The 20,195-nt window shown below is 42.9% G+C and overlaps 1 protein-coding gene across 1 annotated transcript in view; it reads right to left on the bottom strand.

The window, feature by feature from the left end:
* Positions 1–20,195, bottom strand: part of LOC126251390 (serine/threonine-protein phosphatase PP1-alpha-like) — a 610,425-nt gene that overhangs the window by 349,382 nt on the left and 240,848 nt on the right. The window lies entirely within an intron of this gene.

Genomic DNA, 20,195 nt, shown 5'->3' with positions numbered 1-20,195 from the left:
CACGGGTGCCCTTGGACACTGTAGACCGGCAGTACACCCGTGGATATTTTGATTAATTGATAACGTGTTGTTTAGGGTAGTGTAAGACAACTGCTCTGTTACATGTCACTACACGATCTTTATACAATCTCAAAATGTGTGTCTTTCCTTAAATGTGCTGGGAGAAGGTACACATTTAGAACTGTGGGAGCCAAATTACAATTTTCTCTCGTGTGAAGCGCCTCACTTTTGACAATGTTGACTGGAATACTCTCTTTCAAATTCTAAAGGTGGCAGGGGTAAAATACAGGGAGCGAAAGGCTATTTACAATTTGTACAGAAACCAGATGGCAGTTATAAGAGTCGAGGGACATGAAGGGGAAGCAGTGGTTGGGAAGGGAGTGAGACAGGGATGTCGCCTATCTCCGATGTTATTCAATCTGTATGTTGAGCAAGCAGTAAAGGAAAAAAAAGAAAAATTCGGCGTAGGTTCAAATAGCTCTGAGCACTATGGGACTTAACATCTGTGGTCATCAGTCCCCTAGAACTTAGAACTACTTAAACCTAACTAACCTAAGGACATCACACACATCCATGCCCGAGGCAGGATTCGAACCTGCGACCGTAGCAGTCGCGCGGTTCCGGACTGAGCGCCTAGAACCGCGAGACCACCGCGGCCGGCCCGGCGTAGGTATTAAAATCCGTGGAGAAGAAATGAAAACTTTGAGGTTCGCCGATGACATTGTAATTCTGTCAGAGACAGTAAAGGACTTGGAAGAGCAGTTGAACGGAATGGACAGTGTCTTGAAAGGAGGATATAAAATGAATACCAACAAAAGCAAAACGAGGATAATGGTATGTAGTCAAATTAAGTCGGGCGATGCTGAGGGAATTAGATTAGGAAATGAGATACTTAAAGCAGTAAAGGAGTTTTGCTATTTGGGGAGCAAAATACTGATGATGGTCGAAGTAGACAGGATATAAAATGTAGACTGGCAATGGCAAGGAAAGCGTTTCTGAAGAAGAGAAATTTGTTAACATCGAGTATAGATTTAAGTGTCAGGAAGTCGGTTCTGAAAGTATTTGTATGGAGTGTAGCCATGTATGGAAGTGAAACATGGACGATAAATAGTTTGAACAAGAAGAGAATAGAAGCCTTTGAAATGTGGTGCTACAGAAGAATGCTGAAGATTAAGTGGGTGGATCACATAACTAATGAGGAGGTATTGAACAGAATTCGAGAGAAGAGAAATTTGTGGCACAACTTCACTAGAAGAAGGGATCGGATGGTAGGACATGTTCTGAGGCATCAACGGATCACCAATTTAGTATTGGAGAGCAGCATGGTGGGTAAAAATCGTAGAGGGAGACCAAGAGATGAATACACTAAACAGATTCAGAAGGATGTAGATTGCAGTAGGTACTGGGAGATGAAGAAGCTTGCACAGGATAGAGTAGCATGGAGAGCAGCATCAAACCAGTCTCAGGACTGAAGACCACAACAACAACAACGAAACGCCACAGGCGACTGGACATCATTCCTGAGAGGCTGGACGCTTCGGAACACAGGGTTCTTTCCCTAAGCTTTTCAAGGGCTGTGAAATTCTAAGAACTCACAGGATGCCTTTCACCGCTCTTGTTTGTCGGCGTGACAGAGCGCTCCCTTTGAAGTTAGGAAGTTCCGTTGAGATCCGGAAGTGTTCGCAAGCGTGACGAATCTGCTCTCCCCCAGCGTGCTGAAGTCTGCGACTCGGCATTTTACGCATCCACAGTGTGAAAACTTTTCGTTTTCTGGGAGCTCCAGCAAATGCCCCCTCCGTTTTTGGTTTACCCAATGAGCGGCGAGATAGCAGTCGGTGTGCAAGCCTTCAGACAGCTAAGGAACACACAGTGGGTGCTGTTTAAGAATTTGAGCAGTTTCTCCTCTGCGAAATGTGGTGGAAAGAGAAACCCTGGATCGTCATTCTCGTAATTGTGATAGAATTTTCCCTCGAGGACGTTGTGTTCTGTAGCGAGTAAGTGTGGTGGCATAGTGCACGCAGAATGCCGTGGCCGCTAGATGCGCCGTTGGATGGGGAATCGTGGGGAGAGGAGCAGTGGTGGGGGTTCGCTCAGTGAGCTGTAGGGCAAAGTGCCGTTCTGAACTGAAGCCTACGTTCACATTTGGTTGTAAATATTAAGTGTGGCCGCTCCACGCTCACACTTGCCAGGTGGCCATTTAAGAAGGGCTATGGTCACATTTCCTTTCGTTAGTATAAAAAAAAAAAACTCCGCCGAAACTGCAGCGATTTAATTTTGCTTGCCTTGTTAACCATTTATAACGTACAGAGTAGCTTCATGGGTGGCGAATTTTATGTAAAACCTACACATTTTTCTGGTAGCCACTTCAAAATTAGGGTCATTTACCAGAACATTGGTCCGCAGCTCGTGGTCGTGCGGTAGCGTTCTCGCTTCCCACGCCCGGGTTCCCGGGTTCGATTCCCGGCGGGGTCAGGGATTTTCTCTGCCTCGTGATGACTGGGTGTTGTGTGCTGTCCTTAGGTTAGTTAGGTTTAAGTAGTTCTAAGTTCTAGGGGACTGATGACCATAGATGTTAAGTCCCATAGTGCTCAGAGCCATTTGAACCATTTTGAACCAGAACATAATGGAGATTACGTTGTCTCATCTCACTTACATGTTGTGCAGATACAATAGCGAGAGAATTCTGAAAAAGTGGATTATTAATGTTTTAAGTGAGTAACTGAGGAGAAAAGTCAGTAGCTTAAGAAAAAGCACATCCTAGGTACAAAAAGAAAACAACTAATGTCTTTACATATGTTGCTGCAAAACCCATAGCATTTCTCGTTTCACTAGCTGTCAATGACGCTCAAAAATTACATTCTTTCACCGAAAAAGTCTGTAGTCCTTTGAATCACATGATATTTGGGTGCTATCATTTGTCAAAATCTCATCTCCATTTCTGAAATTGTTTATGAAATAAGAGAAATGTTTTGGATATTTCACTCTGAACTTATCGCCAGCGCAGCGCCTTCACAAATGACTGTATTACGTCAGATCAATTTTATCGATATTGGTGACAAATAGATACCTCTACCCAAGTCTATAGAAAAATTAAATATGTTAACTAAATTTCATATGCAACAACATATTATGTAATCTGCACCAAACGCAAAATCATAGTGACCTTTTCATTGCACACTATTCCGAATTTCGCGCAGCGTCTCACTTTCACGAAAATATCACAGTGGCTATGACAGTTAACGAAATGATGGGCACATCAGCATGAACCTGACGTATAAAGCTATAAGTAAGTCAAACATGATTTTTTTACCAAATAGTTACTGTAAAATTGTTTGAGAACGATTGCAGAGTGTGCACCTGATTCTTCACTGTTAGGTCGCAGGTTCGAATCCTGCCTCGGGCATGGATGTGTGTGGTGTCCTTAGGCTAGTTACGTTTAGGTAGTTCTGAGTTCTAGGGGACTGATGACCTCAGATGTTAAGTCCCATAGTGCTCAGAGCCATTTGAGCCATTTGTCACTGTTGACAGGCTGAAAAGTGGGAAACACTTATCGGCCTCTCCTTCGGAACAAACGAATGAACTCGCCGAGGACTTTGGACGATAACTGGTGACTGTGCATAGGCCACCGTACCCTGCGCGAGCTGTAGCGAGAGCGGAGAGCAGCGCGTGGGTCCGCGAGGTCCGGTTTCCGATCGCCGAGACGTTGGTCTGCAGCCTTCGACAGGTTTACTGTTTGAGCAAGTGTCGAAATTTCGCAGCAGCGATCAACTCGCAGCTTGCGTGCCCTTTAAATCGTAGCTCGCGTTGCATTTATATTAATTCAGAGTTGGGATTTAGTGTTAAACAGGCACCTTTAATTGGATCTGTGAGCCGCTCAGAGCTATTGGAACGCCATATGCAGGTCCGCTCGCAACCTTCCTTGTTACTAGTTTTAGCTGATAATAAATAATGGGGGTATAATCTGGTTTGATATATCTATCTTCCTTGTGAAGAGGTTTTTTTTTTTTTTTGTAACTACTGTAGTGGGACGCGAAATTGAAGCGTCACCCATCCACCAGTGTCAGACCAGTTTGCAGGTGAATATAAGTTTAATTTAGTGTTTTGTTTATGCATTTTGTAATATTTGTAATGGTTGTGAATTATCTGAAGTTTTGTATTTATTTTGTGTTTCATGTACGGAGAGTACGGAGAGGGCGGCGCAACGAACGGAGACAGCATCTTCACTGCTGGGACCAGAGAGAAAATTGCTGGCCACTATACGTCGCGGGTCGACAGCCAAAGAGCAACAGAAGATCCAGAAACCGAGTTGTTGCGTCGTGCTTCTAAAAACTGAAAAAAATAAGAATTTGTAATGTTTCTACAACAATGACGTCATAGAAAGTTTAATCATGTTGTAAATGTTCAGTCCTATTTTGTCAAGGCTCAGGTTCACGTCTATATGTAGTATATAGGAAGATAATAAACTAGTGTATACTACGAAAGTTTAAATACGTGTTCCGAGAATTTACTTATGAAGAATTATATTAAGGAAGAAGCATTACTGATTTATTTGACAAGATTATTAATTTTGACAACGCTCATTGCGAGTCTGAGTCTTAAAAGTTTATTCAATGTGGTTTTAATATTTATTAAAGCAGATAACTTGCATTAATATAATGTCTGAGAAGAAACAAACGACATCTAAATTGAAAAAAGTTTGCGCAAACCAATTGGACTGAGTGACTTAATTCTGCGTGACTTAATTATGCGCATACGACTCAAATGATGATGTTTTAATTACAGTTTCGTTCAAGAACCATTCAGAGACAACTTTAAAAAGAATTTAAATAATTTTGAAGTGTTTTCTAACTGACGTAGGTGACGAAGTCTGCACATGGTCATACGTCAAAAGAAAATCATTTATACAAAACTTACGTCGTTACACTACACTACCCAGTTAAACGGTGCTGCACGCGCAAGTTCATCACTCTTTTAGCATTTTTGTGGATAGTTAAGATACCACGATTTTTAGTTTCTAGCTAGCTTTTTTATTATTGTACCATTTTTGCAACAAATTCTATTTTTTTACGAGTGTCGTTGACACCAGATTATATTGTACATTCTACATCAACGAAATACACTAGATTAATTAAAAGTGATCCACTTAACTTATTGCGCTCAACTTCGGGACTTTGAACAGGCTGCCGTTCATTACTGAAAACTCATATATATGCTCAGTCACAATGGCATGTTTTAACGTGTTTACATCGTGTCAGTGATCCTTTGCACTCCAATTGCCCCCAACTGCGATCAATTTTAGGACTTTTCAGTGGAAGGATTTGATCGTTATATTCCGTATGAATGAACAATTTTTTGAAGGCGTGAAATAGCTGGGATAGGTTCGTGAGTATGGTCGGCAGGCTGCACGACCAATGACGGATCCCAGAACGACTCATAGCAAAACAAAACCAATATAAAAAGAGATAAATCAGAAGGAGGGAACATTTCAGTAGCACTGATGCTATATTTATAAGAAGAATAAAGAATCCAGTCTCAATTTACACTAACAAAACAAAGGTATCAGGACACCTATTAGTGGATATAAAAATGAGGTCTGTCCACCCTAGCAAAGCTTGAACTCTGCTGTACACACACTTTCAGTTTGTGGTCTGAATTTCTGTGGAAGAACAGCAGCCGGTCCTTCCTCAAGAGCTGAAACCAGACAACGTAGTGAGGGAAGTCGGCATTCTAACTCATCCCAAAGGTGTTCCACTGGGCACAAGTCTTGCCTCAAGGCAGGCCAGTCCATTTCAGGTATGTTACTGTTAACATGCTGAAACATCTCCTAGAAAAATTATGAATGACTGTGCTGATAAACTTCTACGTTAGTTGATTTTCAAACAGCTGAGCAAAACTCAACTTACTCAAACAGTTTTCTCTTTACTTATTCTGATCATCACTAAACTGACACACAATATTTTTACCGCAATGCAATCTGACTTACAATAACCCCTACAAAAGAATGGCCCTGACGAACAATAACCTATACCTTTCATGAAGCACTTAGCTCAGAAAAATCTTCGTTACTCGAACTACTGCAATACAGCGTGCGCCAATACTGCCAGCTAAATAAAAGATTCTAACTACTGAAGGCACTAACTACTGATAGGCACAGTTAGCAAATGAAAGATTTTGATAGAGAACAAACGATGTATTTACCTTAATAATGTTCAAAAGTCATCATATATATCTATCAATTCACGACAACCGTCTTTACAAATTTCCTTTTTCTGGCGGACACAGGTCCAGATCGTACGCTTATAGTAACCTCTCAAAACTCTGGCATCTCTGTCTCCACATCCACTACTGCTGGCTGCTCACCTCCAACTGCCCAACGCTACGTGCTGTTGACATCCAACTGCCCAACACTACACTAGTGAATATTTCAACAGTGAGTTCAACTAGCCACAGACGGCACACAGCGCCGTCAGTGATTTTCATACAGAGCGCTACGTGGCGTTACCAATATAAAAACCTAAACAGCCTACTTACAATACCACTGTCTCACAGATACTGCTTTATGACAGGGTGTGTTGCAATGTTGGTATAAACAATCATTGCCTTGGAACTGTTCCTCTATTGTACGCAGTACATAATACTGTAAAACGTGATCACATCCTTCTGTACTTAGCGTTTTCTTAAGTGCAATAAGAGGGACCACACCCTTACCACGAAAAATACCCCCATACAGTAATGCCACCACCTCCGTCCTTCACTATAGGCACATGATGTCAGGTACCGTTCTCCAGGTATTCACCAAATCCAAACCCTTTCATCGGACTGCCACAGGGTATAGTGTGTTTCACCACTCTAAATTACTGGTTCCCAGTCACCCACTGTCCAGTGCCATTGCTCTTGACACCACATCAAGCGTGGCTTAGCGTTAACTTCCGAAATATACGGCTTATAAGGAGCTGCTCAACCATTATACCCAAGGTCGCCCGAAAGATTTCATATCAGTAGAGTCAAAACATTTCCCTGTATATGTGATTACGATATTTTCAGTACTTGGTTATGTGGTTATCATTTTCTCCTGTTGATCGATGTCGTGCACATTTACTATCTAGTCAGTGTTATATAGGCTGGTTAGAAACAATCTGCGAAGCTTGTAAGTGTGCTTCAAGGGTTGGTTGTGCTGAGAAATAATTGTTAATCAAAAAATTCGATACACCACCCGATATCCGAGTTAATTAGCATTGAAGTTATACAGTTAGACGACTCAGCGCGCCAGAGACGGTATAGGCAAACGCGTTGTTCGTTTGGTTTCCTGAAACTGAACAAGAGAGCGAAACAAAAATTGCACGTGGGACGGTAGTAAGGATCGAACTCGAGCCAAAGTCTGAGCAGTCTCGTGCACTTTCATTTGCGCTAAGAGAACAAGCGACACTAATTGTGTCTGGCGGGCCATCTGAATTTGCACATAACGGACTGACTGGCTAACTTCAATGCTAATTAATTCGGAAATGGCGCAAAGTATCGACTTTTTTTTCTTGAAAGTTATTTCGCAGCACAACCTACCCTGCAATACCTTACAAGTTTTTCAGACTGTTTCTGACCATTCTGTATACATAAAGAAGCTAACCTTATAACTATAGCAAAACTTGTTTTTGCATTCCCAGATTTTGTGCATTTCTGCCATCTGCGTTATTTTCTGTTGGTACTGCCGTTGCTGTCGTAAGCCGTATTCTCTCAGTTAATTGTTCTTCTATCATTAAAATTTTCGGATGGATAATATTTCCCTCATTTTGCGCTTTTGAACCACCATAACTTTTTTCAACATCGATTCTCCAATCGATTCATGTAGAAGCTATATCGTGTTCTCACTCACACACAAACTGTAGGATAATGCATAACATAAAACTTACGTTTCAGATTCTAAACCATTTTGGGTCTATGGGAAATATAAGTGGCATTTTTGGGGGCACTTCCAAAATTTTTCCTCAATGTTTCGTCACTTGACTACTCTAAGCTGCAATAATTATCAAAAACAGCATTTGAATCTGTTTTTCCTCCATAACAATAACAAAGTTACTTGAATTTTCAGCTGCTTCTTTATGCCATTCGGATTTCATTTGCATTTTTGCACATACATCTACATACATACTCCGCAAACCACCATACGGTGCGTGGCGGAGGGTACCTCGTACCACAACTAGCATCTTCTCTCCCTGTTCCACTCCTAAACAGCACGAGTGAAAAATGACTGCCTATATGCCTCTGTACGAGCCCTAATCTCTCTTATCTTATCTTTGTGGTCTTTCCGCGAAATGTAATTTGGCGGCAGTAAAATTGAACTGCAGTCAGCCTCAAATGCTGGTTCTCTAAATTTCCTCAGTAGCGATTCACGAAAAGAACGCCTCCTTTCCTCTAGAGACTCCCACCCGAGTTCCTGAAGCATTTCCGTAACACTCGCGCGATGATCAAACCTACCAGTAACAAATCTAGCAGCCCACCTCTGAATTGATTCTATGTCCTCCCTCAATCCGACCTGATAGGGATCCCAAACGTTCGAGCAGTACTCAAGAATATATGATATTTTTTGAAATTGTTGAATAGACCGCTTAAGAATGCGCCATAATGTCTACCACGAGTTGTACATGACCAGAAAAACACACAACTTACAAACCGCGCCTTTAACTGTTTCAGAATAGACCGACGATGGACATAATGGCAACCATTCCAATAGAAATGTTCTCTTTACGTCATCCACTTCATTCCTCAAATGTCGGCGGGACATATCGGGACTTGCTTGCATGTTTCAATTTTTTTTTTGTCCGCTCAGCATCCACTGATGTGGCGTAACACTCAACTGTACAGTCACACAAAAGAGGGCGTTGCTGAGCCTTCTTGTACACCATCTCTCTGTCATTTTAATCACTTCTTACGGTACCACTTTTCTACACATAACCCGATTTCGGAATGATTCACGCCATTCCTTCTGAGCGTTGCAATTTTGAGACTGTATGACACTCCCCTCTCAACCCGACCCCCCCCCCCCCCCCTCCAGCGTCGAACCTTCTATCTGATCTGCATCTGGTTGTAAGTGAATGAAAATAACTGCAGTGTGACGGGGGCTTAATGCATTTCATTGACGCGACTCGACACTTGGCATTCTGGTCACGAATGGCAGTGGATGCACCAGTCTCGTTACGGATGGCGGAGCCGCTGCACTAATTACGTCCGGAACAGGACGACAACAGCGCTCGTCAGTCGCTTCGGTTTAACGAGTACCGCTAATTACGTTGGCCACGAGTCGCTAATTGCTATTACATGGCTCACTAATTAACGGAATGCGATGCGATGGCGCAGCGTCTTCGCGTTGCGGGCACGAGGTGCTGTGCTGGGAAACTGCGGCCACTGCGTGCCGCGGCGAGATTTTCTCCGGTTACGCGGTGTCTTAATCACGCCACGCGAAGTTCGGAACCGAGTCGTCGGCACCCGTCGCTGCATCTTCTGAAGCAATGCCGACATCAAATGACAGTACTCCACGTTTCCATCACGTGTTATTAGAAATTCTTTAGAAAGAAACGTGACAGGATCTTTCGTTAGCTTGATCTGTGTAAATGTAAAGCCACGTAATACTTTGTAAATATTCCTGCATAATGTAACTGCAACGATTGTAAACCTGTGCATGAGATATTAAACGTAATATTCACTGTATTATGCTATGCTCTCAGAGAGAGAGAGAGAGAAAGAGAGAGAGAGAGAGTTCGATAGCTGAAGGAAGAAAAGGAGTAGGTAAAATCTGACGCGTAAAGGAACCCCTTCATATCTGTCGTGTTCATTAAGGAAGAATTCGCCAAAAAAGTTTAGCAATGAAAAAAGAGATTCCCGTAATAGAGCCTTTTTCGTTTGTTGGAGTTCCTCTTTCTGGCGGCTCGTGCTTGTTAAACAACAGTTTAATTTAACAGTTGTCTCAAAAAAATGTTCAAATGTGTGTGAAATCTTATGGGACTTAACTGCTAAGGTCATCAGTCCCTAAGCTTACACACTACTTAACCTAAATTATCCTAAGGACAAACCCACACACCCATGCCCGAGGCAGGACTCGAACCTCCGCCAGGATCAGCCGCACAGTCATGACTCTAGCGCCTAAGACCGCTCGGCTAATACCGCGCGTCGTCACGAGGCTGTTTAGCGTACTTGGATTGGATTGGATTGTTTGGGGGAAGAGACCAAACAGCGAGGTCATCGGTCTCATCGGATTAGGGGAGGATGGGGAAGGAAGTCGGCCGTGCCCTTTCAAAGGAACCATCCCAGCATTTGCCTGGAGCGATTTAGGGAAATCACGGAAAACCTAAATCAGGATGGCCAGACGCGGGATTGAACCGTCGTCCTCCCGAACGCGAGTCCAGTGTTTTAGCGTACTCTTGCAACAACCAGCTACCAGTTTGTTACTCGCGAATGCTTCCGCAGTGATCTGCACTGCTTCTTGCAAACGTATATTTTTAACTTACATTTGCGGTTTAAGAGTTACCAGTTTTACATCATAACTTAGTTAATTGTGGTCTTCAGTCCTAACAATCAGAGCGCAGCGACCTTTGCATTTTGGGCGCCTCTTCGCGTCCGTCCAGTCGATGAACAGTTACGTAACGTGCTCAAGTATGTATGGTCGTGTATAGAAGTTTGTTCCAATTGTCATTTAGTCTCCTAGTGTTTTACTACACCCCATTTTTTAGTAAACCGATCATCTGATAATGACATGGTAATAAGTCGAAAGGGGTGAACATATCATCTGTGTGACCTGAGTCTATAATAAATAATAAAAAATTACATAACAGTATGCGTAGTCTGAGCCCACCCTGTATGAGCTGATATTAGCAGACGTAGTAAAATATTACCTGATTTTCATGTGCTTATACAAGGTGAGTTCATGATTACGTAATAAATTTTCAGGAATGATGGAGAAGGGTAAATGTATCAATTTGAGGTAAGGGACCCTGACCCGAAAAAGACCGAGTCAAAAGTTATGAGCGGAAGTTGTCTTGATACCTCCGACAGTGGGATAAATGTATCGGTGCTGCTGTTGCTAAGATTGTGGGGTAGGCAGTTTTCAGAGGTGGTAGTATCGACCAAAACAAGAAAAAAATATTCAGAAGATGTGGGCTATGAAGTGCTTATCTTAAGAACAATGAGCACTTCTTCACCGTAGCGAAGATGAACAAGTGGTCATAGCTCTTAAGGTATGCACTTCAGGGCCCATATTTGCTGGGCTTTTTTTATTTTGGTCCACACTACCACCTCTGAAAACCGCCTACCCTACAGTCTTAGCAACAACAGCACCGATACACTGTCGGAGGTATCAACACCATTTTCGATATAACTTTGGACTCCGTCGTTTCCGGACCAGGGCCCCGTACCTCAAATGTATCTCTGTGTATGCTTGGATATTTCTCATTATCCATGAGTGTCTGCATAAGTTGAATGATCGGGATTGAAGCGAATGCTGACACGTAGTATCTTAACAGCAGCAGCAACTGGATAAAACTTCAGATAACGTCGTGTCATGTAATCTAACAACGTTTTATAAGTAGTCTTGATACTCTTCATGAGACTGTATGAAGTATTCCTGCGATGTACTGACTATATCTTCCCGTTCTGCGTAGCGAGAGTACGGACAATACATTCAAGTACTCCTAACATTGAAAACTGAATATTGACAGGGCGCGTCTCGAAGATAGCTGCGAGAATCATCCGAACATTAATACAATGAAGACATATTCGAGTAAAACCACAGAACTCATCAAAATCCTTGTTAGGTCATATTTTTGCAAACTTCTTCCTGGCAGCAGATACCTCGTTTTGCTACTAGATGAACAGTTTTCACGTGCCACAAGATATAGGATAAGCATCGCTTCATATTTTTTAAATACACCTACGAATTCAGGGCCTAGTACTGCTCATATCCTGCTAATGTGACAAACTGTAAAAAAGTAGCGATGTCTCAACAGCAGCCACTCTTGGCGCTTTTACATCGCTTTGCATGCCAATGTAGTGAGTATACTGCCCATTCCGAAAGAGTGCCATTCTGGCTACGTACTGTTTGTAGGAGGTATTATTACACACTTTGAAAGTCATCCTTAAAAAGTCAGCTGTGAAGTTATTCATTCTTATGTGCGCCGTGAGTCAAAAGTTTGTTGCAAATACATTCTTTATCCGAGTTTACCAATTGCTTGCTAGTCTTTGGCTAGTAGAGAGTAGGTATGTCTGCTAGGCTATACTTTGGGGACAGCATGTACGGACCAATCACAGGCCTGCACAGCTCTTAATTATACGGTGTTGGTGGGTACCGTTGAAAGGTGGAGATAGCATTCTGTTCTGTTCTTGGCTTTATGGCTCATCTCGCTACAGAAGAGAGTTGTGGGGGCTTGCTTATGAACGATGGGTTTTGCATTGTGGTTAATTTCTGATGGCAAAGAGCTCCGACAATTAGGGTGAGTGGCGGCTTGAACTTACAGTTTGGCGTAATATCTTGCTTGCAGCATTCTGAGATCTTTGAATCTGCCTTCGCTTACGTTCAAACTTAAGTTTCGTTGTTCAGAGATGTAGGTCATGGTCCATGCACGTGGTACAGTACCGGTTTTTCACCCCTTCAGCTGCATGGCAGGCGTACTGGCTAAATCACATTCCAGTTAACCCTTTGAGTCACAGTGGAGTCTGCCTGAAATCACCATTTTATCAATTTTTTTTAAGTGCCAGTGCCTTTATCACGAAACCATCGATGCTGTTGCAAGACAGAGACATCCAGTAGAACTACTAGATATTTCAATGAATGTAGTGCATTGTAGCAACCACATAACGCGCTCAAAGCAAAATTCGGCGTGGAGGTTGTGCTACGTGAATGTAGGAGATTATGACATGCCTCTTTTTTAGCGGTCATATTGAGATCATTGACAGTGAAAGTAAGTATCACATGAAATGGTGAGTGATTGAAAACTGTATGTCCCAGTGGTTCCACAGTGAAACCACCTTCTTAAAACAGTTGTTTACTTTTTGCCATTGTTGGTCTCAAAGGATTAAATCAAACGTGTTCAGGATTTTCGAGTGTGTTTAGAGCTTCTATTTGTTCAATTTTTCATCCGTCCTGGCCATTTATTCCACCTAGTCCATCACAGGACAGCTGTAATATTTCATTTATACTACTTTGGAACTGAGACTAAATAATCAGGAATTTAACTAATATATCTACGATGTATCTTCCTTTCCCTTCACTTATGAAACGCATGCAAAATTTCGACTGCACACGTGGCTTTATATCAACTTTCTTATCTCTGTTCAGTTTTAGCACGAACTTTACAGTAAAAAAGAAAGAACTTTATCGTAAAGTCTTGCTTCAGCACAAACTATTACTGAATGCAGAAATCAAACTCCAACTAACAGAGGCATTTGTCAATTCTCTGCATACCTTTCCAGCTCAGAAGGTACGTCGCCCTGCTGACACTCCGAGACTACTCGTTATTAGGCTGTCAGAGTGAGCCTCCTTCACCAAATCAAGTTATGAAATTTAGAGAAGTCATGACACCCTCGATCCTTTCATTTTGTATTCCTTTTTGTCGTAATGACTCCCCCCCTCCTCCCTACCCCACCGCCCACTCCATACCACAATTTCACAAGTGTCTATAAAAAGTCCTACTATTTTTTCAGAACTCTTAAGTGAAACAGTCGACCCTATGCCATCAGAGAACTTCAGAAAAGAAACAAATCTGATGTGTTCCAATAATTTTTGCTCTTCATTTACTTCACACGGAGTCCGTGTACACTTAAGATTACTTGTAAAGCCTGACACAGGTCTTCCTACTGTGTCTATAATTCTTTCTTAAACACCGTGACTGGGATATAAGTTCCGAAAAAATTTCCTGTAACGAAGAGTCGTCGAAGGAAAGACTGAATGGAAGAGAGGAAGGGTAAAATTAAGGCTGGGAGTATCCTACGACATGAAAAATGGACGAAGCTGCCATCAGCTAAGAATGAGGCACAGCACAGAGGAAAGTGAAACGCGGCCAACCGAAACCTGTCCTCTGAAAGCTGGCTGTAACATAGCCACTTCCAACACTTAATATTGCTGTTCAACAATTCATTTTCGCGCACTATATACCAATGGGGTATTGCAAAAATTCTATTCTGTGTGTTGTATCGTCTACAAACAACTTATTTATCCTTGTGATTAGTCTGTGAGAGTCCCAGGAACACATCCCTGGTCAGCCGATGAGATCACAGGTAATGCTGAGTGTATATATTTGAATAACTACTTACATACACTGAGGTGACAAAAGTCATGGGATAGCGACATGCACACATACAAATGGCGGCAGTACCACGTAAACAAGATATAAAAGAAACTTCCTGGCAGATTAAAACTGTGTGCCCGACCGAGACTCGAACTCGTGACCTTTGCCTTTCGCGGGCAAGTGCTCTACCAACTGAGCTACCCAAGCACGACTCACGCCCGGTACTCACAGCTTTACTTCTGCCAGTATCTCGTCTCCTACCTTCCAAACTTTACAGAAGCTCTCCTGCGAACCTTGCAGAACTAGCACTCCTGAAAGAAAGGATATAGCGGAGACATGGCTTAGCCACAGCCTGGGGGATGTTTCCAGAATGAGATTTTCACTCTGCAGCGGAGTGTGCGCTGATATGAAACTTCCTGGCAGATTAAAACTGTGTGCCCGACCGAGACTCGAACTCGGCTTAGCTTAGTTTTAATCTGCCAGGAAGTTTCATATCAGCGCACACTCCGCTGCAGAGTGAAAATCTCATTCTGAAGATATAAAAGGAACCGCACTGGTAGAGCTGTCATTTGAACACAGGTGATTCATGTGAAAACGTTTCCAACGTTATTGTGGCCGCGCGACGGGAGTTAGCACACTTTGAACGCGGAATGGTGGTTGGAGCTAGACGCATAGGACATTCCATTTCGGAAACCGTTAGGGAATTCAGTATTTCGAGATCTACAGTGTCAAGAGTGTGCTGAAAACACCACATTTCAAGATATTACCACTCATCACGGACAATGCAGTGGCTGAACAGCAGCAGCGTTTGCATGAGTTGTCAGTTGCAACAGAGAACACTGCGTGAAATAACTGCAGAAATCAATGTGGGACGTGCGACGAACGTTACGTTAGCGCAGTGTGGTGAAATTTGGTACTAATGGACTATGGTAGAAGAAGATCGACTTGAGTGCCTTTGCTAAAAGCACGACACCGCCTGCAGCTCCTCTCCTAGGCTCTTGATCACATCAGTTGGACCCTAGACGACTAGAAAACCGTGGCTTTGTCAGATGAGAACCGATTTCAGTTGGTAAGAGCTGATTATAGGGTTAGAGTGTGGCGCAGGCCCCATGAAGCCGCTGACCTAGGTTGTCAACAAGCAAGTATCAACGGTGCAAGACGGTGGGGGCTCCATAATAGTGTGGGCTGTATTTACATGGAATGGACTGGCTCCTCTGGTCGAACAGAACGGGTCGTTCACCGTAAATGGTCATGCTCGCCTACCTGGAGACCATTTGCAGCCATTCATGTTGCCAAACAACTACGGAATTTTTGTGGATGACAATCAGCCATGTAACTGGGCCACTATTATTCGCGAATGGCTTGCAGAACATTCTGGACAATTCGAACGCCCGACATCAATCCCATGAAACAGTTATGGAATACAATCGAGAGGTCAGTTCGTGCTCAAAATCCTATAATGGCAGCACTTGAGCAATTATGGACGGCTGTAGAGGCAAAACGGCTCGGTATTTCTACAGAGGACTTCCATCGGCTTTTTGAGTCAATTCCACGTAAGTTACTGCACTACGCCGGGCAAAAAAAGGCAGTACAATATTGGAAGATATGACGTGACTCTTGTCACCTCAGTAATTTCCGCATTTTAGAAGGAAGACGTGCCTCCTGTCGAATGCAGCGGGTCGTTGTGTTGCTATACAGTGAGGTGGTAACACGCAGCTTGGTTGCGTGCAGGAAATACACACTTGTAATACGATTTTGCTAGTCATTCACGACGTATATGTGCTTCGCACTTAAGCTTTGCTTGATTCGCGTCGCGAAATTGCTGTAACTTTCATGTCTGTCTGACATGTGGTCACCACTTCCATGTGAGGCTAGTATGTTTCGAGGCTCGTTACAGGAACTGTCTGCGATAACTTCATTCGAATGGTAATACAGACACACCCTGTTGGTGAATCTTGGTAAATGTTTGCGACTTACATATGGAACACATTTCCTTTGATTTTTTTAAACTTTGATTATTTGTGTGCCACGTGTTCGTTAATCACAATAAAAACGAGAATGGTTCTGCTCCCTCACTTTCCTGATGGTTCAAAAATGGTTCAAACGGCTCTGAGCGCTATGGCACTTAACATCGGAGGTCATCAGTCCCCTAGAACTTAGAATTACTTAAACCTAACTAACCTAAGAACATCACACACATCCGTGCCCGAGGCAGGATTCGAACCTGCGACAGTAAAAGTCGCGCGGTTCCGGACTGAAGCGCCTAGAACCGCTCGGCCATCGCGGCCGGCTCCTGATGGCTCAAATGGCTCTAAGTACAATAGGATTTAAAATCTGAGGTCATCAGTCCCCTATACTTAGAACTACTAAAACCTAACTAACCTAAGGCCATCACACACATCCACGCCCGAGGCAGGTGCTCCGTCACAGCGGCCGGTCACTTTCCTGAGATCAATTGTCTGAATTCATATTTACTCTTCAGTCATTCTCCTCGCCACGGATATTCCTAGAAAAACGAATTAGACCGATTTATACTGAACAGTTGGCACACGATAACTTGCTCAGGAGCGTTGTGACTCGGCTTTCAAGTGCTACAATTCACCGATTGCGTATTTGCAGTTCACATCAAGAACAATAGAAATCACTACGAATATTGTACTTCACATTCCTGTGCATGTTTTCAGCAGACAAGGCAGGGTTTGATGACAGAGGTGGCAGACGCACAGTACTATTTTACAGAAATTGTGTTTATTCGATGACTTACAGGATTTGTAACATTGCAACCATCTGGGATGACTGTCCCATTGCGCTGCAAATGACTGTAAAAAACGTTGCTTAAACATTCTTTTTGACGAGATTTCTGGCATGGTTGCTTATATTTACTTAAATTCGATTTCCGTTTTGCTGTGCCCACTAACAAAGTAAGTGGTAGCTGTGTAGTAACTTTAATTTCTTTGCGGTCATATTGCGTGCTTTAATTTGGTTTAAGGGTCAAAATTTTGCATAAGAAACGCAATAGTTTGCAAACCAGGCAATTTTTGGATTCAGTTTGATTAGTAACCCGTATTCAAAAACTTGTGGTATTCTGATTACATATACCAAAGAAGAGAGTAAAGCCTCAGCTGAAGTCTCTAACAAATTATTCGAATATAGGGACGAAGGATCCGAGCTGGCAGTCCTGAGGAAGGACACACCCAGAGCATAATTTTGCAGAGTGCGGTAAGACAAGAGATATGGAGGCGTTCCTATTGTCCATCATAGGGGTTGTGAGAATGTATAGCGTACAGATTTGCCCTCGTAGGCTTTCCGAATTTTTAGACTTCGGATGGCCGCCATAACGTGATTCTGTACGACGGAGTAGAGAATGGAGTGCGGCCCGCAACGCAGTCCCATTGCAGTTTATTATGCTGGCTTTGCGCCAGCAGCCTCGGCAGAGGAAGCAATGTATCGCACCGCCGATGAAACATGTAGTTCCAGGCTGGAAAAGTTGCTCTGATACAGATAAAAGGAAATACTGCTGCAGATACTACCCACGGCGGATAACTTTTTTTGCTCTTTTATGCTGCATTCATCTTCCGATGGTCAAGAATCTAGTTAGCTCAAAATTCTCGCGAACCAGTGCTTCACCGTCACTCTCATCCGCTGTTCACAATCACGTGACTTGACAAGCAGTATCTCTTGCTGTTGCATTATCCTACCTTTTTCGATTACAAATGTACGCTTCATTAAGAAGAAAAAGAAGGAAAGTTTGAGTTTAACGTCACGTCGAGAGTGACCGTAAGAGACAGAGCACAAGCTTGCATTTGGGGTGGATGGGAGGAAAACGTGGCCACGTTTTTTCATAGGAACCTGACTGTTACTAGCCTTAAGCAACTTACGGAACCTTTAGGAAATGAAATTGGATAACCGGGAGAGTATCAGAAAAGTCGAATGCGAGTCCAGTGATTTAGCACTGTACTATCTCGCTCGCTACAACTGTTTCAATGCCAGAATATAAATGGCTTTGATCAGTTCAGGTAAAAATAATATTTCTTAGGATTTTTCATCAGATCGGCAGACAATATCTTATTTTCGATCTGACTGCTTTTGGCAGTGCTCGTACCGCGTTCATTTCACTTTCTTCAGCTTTACTTTGTCGTCAAAGCTGTACCTTCGGACAACTCCGCTGAATCACAATGGGTCTTTTTTACACCTTACAACTTTGCTCGGCGTAATCATACCTATCGCATATTGTGCAGTACTCCAGAATTTTATCCGTTGACACTCCATATCACGGTCCTCATAGATGAATGTTTGAAGTCGTCTGCTCAGTTTTTTTCCTGCCCGACAAACTAAAAAAAAAAAAAGTTCAAATATGTATGAATTCTTATGGGACTTAACTGCTAAGTCATCAGCCCCTAAGCTTACACATTACTTAACCTAAATTATCCTAAGGACAAACACAAACACCCATGCCCGAGGGAGGACTCGAACCTCCGCTGGGCCCAGCCGCACAGTCCATGACTGCAGCGCCTAAGACCGCTCGGCTAATCCCGCGCGGCAACAAACTAAAGAAAGTGTTTCCTCACCGTACCTTCCTTGACTTTCTTTTAAACACCGGTAGTCACTGACTACGTTACAACCTTACGCGCATGGATTTCTACGCCGGCCTTTGTGGCCGAGCGGTTCTAGGCGCTTCAGTCCGGAACCGCAATGCTGCTACGGTCGCAGGTTCGAATCCAGCCTCGGGCATGGATGTGTGTGATGTCCTTAGGTTAGTTAGATTTAATTAGTTCTAATTCTAGGGAACTTATGACCTCAGATTTTAAGTCCCTTAGTGCTTAGAGTCATTTGAACGGATTTCTACGTTAACGTAATCGAGAAGTTCGGTTCAGTTGGTTACTCTCTTTAGCCAGTTCTCTTGACTGCTCAAGATTATAAAATGTTCACTTGTAGATGGCACCCACTTTAATCACGCCATTCTCACAGTCTATAGTTAACAAGCTGAAATTGTCCCTCTACCGTAGTGCGAATAGTACATTTGCACGAGCTGGCCATGTTTGGCACCCCTTTGGCTCTTACTTTCACCTACATTATTTTGCATTCACAATTGATAACAGCTTCACAGGGTGTTGTAGGGTTCTTTAGGGCTATACCACCACTGGAGTCTAAATTATTCTTGGGTCATGCTCGCTGTCCCTCTTGAGAGCCACTGGGAAAATTTTTTCTAATTTTCGACAAATAATTGAAATAAAGTTTTTGTTATTTCAAGATGGAGTCAGCTCATCGCGTGTTTCATGAGACGCCCAGCGTTAACGAAAAGTGTCTATTTGTGTCTCGTTATAAAAAAAAAAAAAGAAAAAAAAAGAAAAAAAATGTTGGCTGAAGCGGAATTTTAGGTGCTAAAACCATGATACGCGTTAAACTTGAAAGCAAAACACGGACGGTACCCACTACTCCAGCAGTGAGTAAGTGCTGTTGCTACATTGCGGTAGCAGACAGACGGTTCTAGAGCACTGGTTATTCTTCGTGTTCTGCTTGCCCTGTAAATATGGAAGATCGCACTAGACCAATTTGGGACCGCTCTATGGAATAGGCACTCAGAATATTACTTTTAAATACATTTAGTTAGTAACGATCAACAAACCGACATTTTTCGTCAACATCGCGCCGTGCGCGCTGTTGGTACATTTGTGTGACCGCAGCACACACGATGCGTTGTCCTGTGTACGCTGTACCAACACTAACGTCACACATGCCTCAATAACTGACTCGCCCGTGTTCCGCGTTTACACAAAGAACACGTTAGCTGCACTGCAGTGCCAATGTTTCCCTAACACTGTATTTTTATCAAGCCTCCCTTGCCTCGCGAAGTAACTTGACGCACATGTATGGAATTTATACGAAACCTGAGTTTCTTTCGGTGTATAAAATTTTCAAAGAACTTAC

This window comes from Schistocerca nitens, chromosome 4 (genome assembly GCF_023898315.1).
Source record: "Schistocerca nitens isolate TAMUIC-IGC-003100 chromosome 4, iqSchNite1.1, whole genome shotgun sequence".
Classification (NCBI taxonomy): Eukaryota; Metazoa; Arthropoda; class Insecta; order Orthoptera; family Acrididae; genus Schistocerca; species Schistocerca nitens.
This window is presented reverse-complemented; position numbering and strand designations above follow the sequence as displayed.